The sequence below is a fragment of the Dermacentor andersoni genome, chromosome 1 (genome assembly GCF_023375885.2).
Source record: "Dermacentor andersoni chromosome 1, qqDerAnde1_hic_scaffold, whole genome shotgun sequence".
Taxonomy (NCBI): Eukaryota; Metazoa; Arthropoda; class Arachnida; order Ixodida; family Ixodidae; genus Dermacentor; species Dermacentor andersoni.
Genome location: NC_092814.1, coordinates 93,930,868 through 93,937,047, shown reverse-complemented (window position 1 = coordinate 93,937,047; position 6,180 = coordinate 93,930,868). Strand labels below are relative to the sequence as shown.

Below are 6,180 nucleotides of genomic sequence, written 5' to 3'. Positions count from 1 at the left end.
CATTTTCTGTATTATCGTAAAATGTTCAGATTTTGTGTCCGTATCCCTTTAAAGCTTTGAATTGGCTGCGGCAGCGGCTGCAAAAACGACCGTATCACATACAAGGACTTCCTCCGAGGTAAAAGACTTCATACTCTATGCGTGGAGCTAAAAGAAGGTAGAGAGGATATGACGTCACTTTTTGCGAAGTCGCTAAGACGCCGCTATACTGCTTAGGCTAGGAAAACATCCGTGCACAGAGAAAAAATCTCATTAATTTCTTTCCTCCTGCAATGCATCCACGAATCGTGCAATTCCTTCTCCGCCTTCTTTTGCCTCATGGAGGTAGGAAATATTTTTCCTCCAGCCTTTTCCTGCTTCTCCCTGCTCTCACGGCTATCGGTCATGTCGCGCGGAACCGGCTTCGGCTGAACACGAACTCAGCTCAGCGAGGCTGCAATTCCCAGTCCTTCTGACGGAGATACCTAACAAGGACGGTAACACTGAGCTTAGCGTCACACATTACTTCCCCCCTTTGCTCTGGCTTCTGGATTGGATTGGCGCGGCTCGCTCCGTGCTTGCCCGCGCTTTTCCGAGCGGAGATTGCTGTGCGCCTGGTTTCTGCACTAGGCTCTTATACAGTTGCTTTTTCGAGCGCAGATCTGTGTGCGTCTGGTTTCTGCACTAGGCTTTTATACGATCGCTTGTCGCTGCTTTCCATTCGCCGCGGCTTGGTGCAGGCGCACAGACTTGGTGTGCGCCTGCTTTTTGCACTGGTCTTTGAACACATCGCTCGCTGCTCGTGCTTATATATAAGTACGAAGTGAGCAAAGTGAGCGTCGCTTAGCGCGGAAGTCATGTACCTTCACACTGGGTAGCGCCGAGCGGTAGCTTCTAACAAACGCAGAAATGAGTCTTTGCAGCGCGTGTGGCCATTAATTGACTCCCACCCCACAGCCATGTGAGGTGCGACTCCAGGAGCGGTGCAGTTACTCTGCAGCCGGCGGAAAGGAGGTGGCGCTTCACTTTCTGCCAATAACTTTCTATTTTTTTGCGTGTGAACGCCCGTACGCGATAGCTCGTGAGGTTGTGCGGGACGAGCTGCTGGCGCGACCCCCACTCGGTGGCCCCGGCCGGGAGGATCGTGCAAATTGATGAATGCCTCCTTCGCGGCAATCGAAAATACAATCGAGGCCCCCTTATGACGGGCAAAAACGTTCCGCCGAGCCGCCAAATCACGGCGGCATTGCAGATCGTGGACCATGGGTATTCGGCATGATCTGCGTGACCACCGGGCAGCTCCGACTATTCAAGGTCGACAGACGAGACGCGGCAGCCTACGTTGAACCGGGGACCACCATCCACAGTGATGAATGGGCCGCATACAACTGCATGCAGAACTTAGTGGATGCTAACGGAGCGAGCCTCAATCTGCAATGGGAAACTAAACACAGCGTGAACTTTGTGGGCCCAATCACGAGCGTTGACACGCAAAAAATGGAATGTTATTGGCATGCAGAAACTGAAGCGCCACCTCCTCGCAGCCGGCTGCAGGGTAACTGCACCGCTGCTGGAGTCGCACCTCACATGGCTGTGGTGGGAGTCAATCGCCACACGCGCTGCAAAAACTCATTTCTGCGTTTGTTAGAAGCGATCGCTTGGCGCTACCCAGTGCGAAGGTACATGACAAAGTAATGGAAAACAAAGCGCAGTTTCCTGACCCTTTGCTTTTGTATGAATGTTTCCCAGCATTGCTGCGCGCTTACACACACGGTAGCACTTCCGCGATAAGCGACGCTCACCTTGCTCACTTCGTATTTATATATAAGTGCGAGCAGCGAGCGATGTGTTCAAAGACCAGCGCAAAAAGCAGGCGCACACCAAGCCTGTGCGCCTGCACCAAGCAGCGCCGAATGGAAAGCAGCGACAAACGATCGTACAAAACCTTAGTGCAAAAACCAGACGCACAACGATCTGCGCTCGAAAAAGCAACTGTACAAAAGCTTAGTGGAGAAACCAGGCGCACAGCAATGTGCGCTCGGAAAAGCGCGCGCAAGCACGTAGCGAGCCGCGCCAATCCAATCCAGAAGTCAAAAGAGGGGGGGGGGGTAATGTGTGACACTAAGTTCAGTGTTACCACAAGGACTAGCTGAAATTCAGCATCAAGCAGTTATAGGTGAGGTTGGCGTCCGAAACTCTGAGAGCGTGGCTGAGAAAGGGCGACGTGGACGAAATGAGGTTAAATGAGGAAGTCGCGATTCATGCCGCTGCGGACAGGCATTGCGTGTTCCTCGGCGAGCACTTCGCATTTGATCGTAAGCATCTTCACTCGCCGACAAATGTGAGCACGCCGTGGTAGAGGTGATCGGGCACGTGTACTACCGACAAGCATATGTTCCGTGTGTGACGAAGGGATAGAGCTGAACAATTTTTTTAGAGATCGTTACATCGATCGTCTCTGTAATAGCTTGTACATTTCAGAGCAACACGAATTAAAGCCTGGCTGTACAATTTCCGATTTTATGAGTCCTTCGCACAATAGATTTTCTGTACGAAATACTTGTACAAACTCTCGTTTGAGCTCTGACATCTCTAGAAGTAACCGACACTGCTTACTGCGGATATGGCCTTTGTCTCCGGTAGCGGCCAAGACAAGGCGGGTTGACTGCGGCAAGCGCTGCAGGAAGAGATCCTTCAACAGCGCACCGTTCGCGTTGACATTGCTTGAGCCCAGGAGCCGTTGCATGCTGTTGAGTAGCTGGGAAGGGCGGCGAGCTCCAAGCTCGTGCTGGAGGTGCGCTTTCTCGGACGCCGTGGTGCGGTCCAAAATACTCTGCTTCAGTTGCTGGCTCGGGGCATCCCCCAAAGGGGCAGCGATGACGTCCGCCACTTCGTGAGCAACTCCAGGAGACAGGTTGGCAAGTAAGTGGCGACACCGAGAAGTCTCCGAGGTGATGTGTAGATCGAAGGAGGCTTCGACCTTGGCGAACCAAACCTGTGGGTCTTTGCGCCAGAACGTGAGCGGGCAAACTGTAGAGCTGCGACGTCCTGTGGGCGCGAGGAAGCGTCAGGCGGAAGGTTGCCCGAGGGCGGTAGGTTGCTGGGGTCGGTCGTCTCGTAGTCCGGAGTCGCAAATGTCGCGAACCTAGCAGTTGCAGCGGAGCGCCAGAAGCAGAGGACCAGCGTAGCAGGCTCTTAGAACGGGCAAGCGCGTGCCGTGCTTGCGCCGCGAGCACGCGCCGCCCAACTTTATTTTCGTCATCTTTTGCAGTGCCGACCGAGAGCGCCGACCTTCAGCGGCCGCGCGTAGCGGCGTCGGTGGACACTACAGTACCACTCATTATGTTACGGTGCGCGCACATATAGTACTACAAGCGAAGCTTGTCTATGTCTACCCTGAACGTCCGTGTCTATTCGCAAAAATCCATTGTCTCATGCCCCCGTAAGGAAGCAAAAAATGAAGCAAGAATGCAATGGCTCATACGCCCGTAAATCAGGTGGATGGATGGATGCAAAACCTTTATGAAGGCCCAGAGGTACGCGACTCAGCGCACTACGGGCCGCTCCCACGTTGGGACAGTCGGGCCATGCCCGACCGCCGCATCGTGGGCCCTCTGGACAGCCCATAGTTGCGCCCGTCATCGGGGCTCTTGATAGCGGAGAGCCACTTGTCCTCATTGATTTGTTCTGTACCTCGTAACGAGGGGCAACGCCAGAGCATATGGTCTAGGCTAGCGAAGTCGTTGCAGTGCCTGCAAGAACTAGTGGCATAAGTGTCAGGATATAGCTTGTGGAATAAAGCCGGGCTGGGATACGAGCCTGTTTGCAATAATCTGAGGGTCAATGCCTGCGCTATATTTAGCTTCTTGTGAGGAAGGGGAAAGTCTCTCCTGCTGAGATAAAAGTGCTGCGTAATTGGATTGTGTGTGGTCGGTTGATCTCTGTTCTGCACCACTGCGGGCCGGCGGTGGAGTTCTCCGGCCATGGTCGCGGAAAGCGAGACCTTGCGCTTTGGAGTGGGCCAGCTCGTTGAGGTTTGTGGGGCCTCCCATGATGGATCCCATGTGAGCGGGGAACCATGTGAGAATGTGGGAGGCGATGCCAGAGGCTACAAGATTTTAAGGTGGACGTTTCCAAATCAGAACGAGAGTGTCGGATTACATTCATGTTTGAACGCTTCTCGCTTAGGTGTTGCACACAAATGAACGTACCCACTACTATAAGACGTGCGTGTGTAGATTTGACATTTGCAAACTACATGTTTGACATTGAAATGATCGAACCTCTTGCAGTATACCACAGCGATCACAAGGCTGCTCTGCTCACTTGCAAAATATTGACGGGTGAAGTTTCTGATGTTCAATAAACGTGTGTTTCACGGACAACAAAGCAAGGACAGTGGCTGATTACATTCATGTTTGAACGCTTCTCGCTTCGGTGTTGCACACAGGTCAACGTACCCGCTACTATAACACGCGCGTGTGTAGATTTGACATTTGGAAACGACATGTTTTACATTGAGATGAGCGAGCCTCTTGCAGTGTATATACTGCAGTGATCACAAGGCTACTCTGCTCACTTGCAAAAAATTGACCGGTGAATTTTCCGCTGTTCAATAAGCATGTGTTTCACTGACGACTTGTCTCCATTGATGTCGCCAGTATCCACACAATGCACATCTCGTTAATCACAAGGGCAGAATCAAGTAAACATAAAGTTATGGCAAAGGGGACGGTTAGGCATACAAAGGGACAAGCTTCGCTTAGCATCCATCTTCACGGAGTGGAAGGGCCGACGATTTTTCATTCAATTTCTTCATCTTATGACATCCGTTTAACGAGTTTAACTGTGTAAATAAAATGTTTATTTCGATTCTGCGCGTGTCGCATGATAACGGCTGAAGAGATACTCAAATGAAACTTGGCAGTACTGTGTTTTTCAGCACTGTACAATACTGTTTTTTAGTCAACAAGTCGTGGACAACAGAAAAAAGCGCGATGGCTTTTTGCGTGCTACACGTTTTATTATGACACTTCAGGCGAATTTTCGCTGTCGCCGTGAGGTTACAAGATCATATCGCGCCTTGCGTGCCGTATGCTGTGGGTGTGAGGGAAAGCTGGCGAGGTTGACACGATAAGGATGGTTGCTTGATGCGCATCGTCTTCCCGCGCTCTATGGGGGGACGGGGACTTGAGCGCACGGTAACATGATCAAGCGCGCGCTACTGCAGGAGGTGACGTGCGTGCCCTCCTCTAGCTCGGCCGTGGTTGCGCATGGCTTTCCGCACTACTGAGCACTTACGCGGCCCTTACGCCATATCTTGGAGGTAATCGGCGGCAGGTGCTGGGCGAGCCGAGATGTCTGATCGCTTCATGCGCGCTGTCTTCCCGCGGGCCTAGTGTTAGAGGTCTCGTAATTCCAAGTTTCGGAGACGCGTTGAAGCCAGAGGCAGCACGATGTGTTCGCTCCCCGAGGCCGATGATCTTCATCGTGCCTGCGTTGTGACAGCAAGTGTTCGCAGTTAGTGAGTGATAGCTGTTCGATCATGTTTCTCTCTGCGCGCGTGACACCATGCTTTTTAATTAGTAAGCGAATGTTTACTGCAACTTATACCGCAGATAAAACTAGAGCGCACTAGCTCAGGTCGACCTCTCTGTCTTTAGTGTCTATTAATTCTATCTTGCTATCGCTATCAATGCTTCACCTTTCGGGAGAAACTACGGCTTTTCTTTGCAAATACCCACGGCTGAAACAGAATGACGTGAACTTTGTCAATATTGTATTTTTCCTCGCGATAAGTTGACTCGAAGGTCAGAGGTGTTGTAATGTTAGTCTTTGTGTTACGCTATTCGTGCATCACATAAACGAGAAAGAAGAGGCCAGAGAGAAAGAGGAACGTTCATCGTGCAAAATTTATCTCTCAAAATAATAAATGGACTATTGCAAGATCATTTATTGAGTTTAGGTATAAATACGGTCATTGCAACAGGCGCCTCACAGCGTGGACAAAAATCTGGAATTGTCATTTTCGCTCCTGCTCTAGACTGGTCATTCTCAATTAGGATTCCGGACTACTTATCCGTATTTCTGGCTGAATTTCTAGCTGAAGTGTTAGCCTTACACTAGCTAAATTCATCGATATCAACGTGTCATAATAACGGATTCTTTATCTTTATGTACATCGCTCGCAACAAATAGTGG

At 51.0% G+C, this 6,180-nt stretch overlaps 1 protein-coding gene across 1 annotated transcript in view; it reads left to right on the top strand.

Moving 5' to 3' along the window:
• The window catches only part of LOC126543275 (glutamate receptor ionotropic, kainate 1-like), a 94,471-nt gene that overhangs the window by 11,584 nt on the left and 76,707 nt on the right, over positions 1 to 6,180 (top strand). The gene's annotated exons all lie outside the window — the stretch shown is intronic.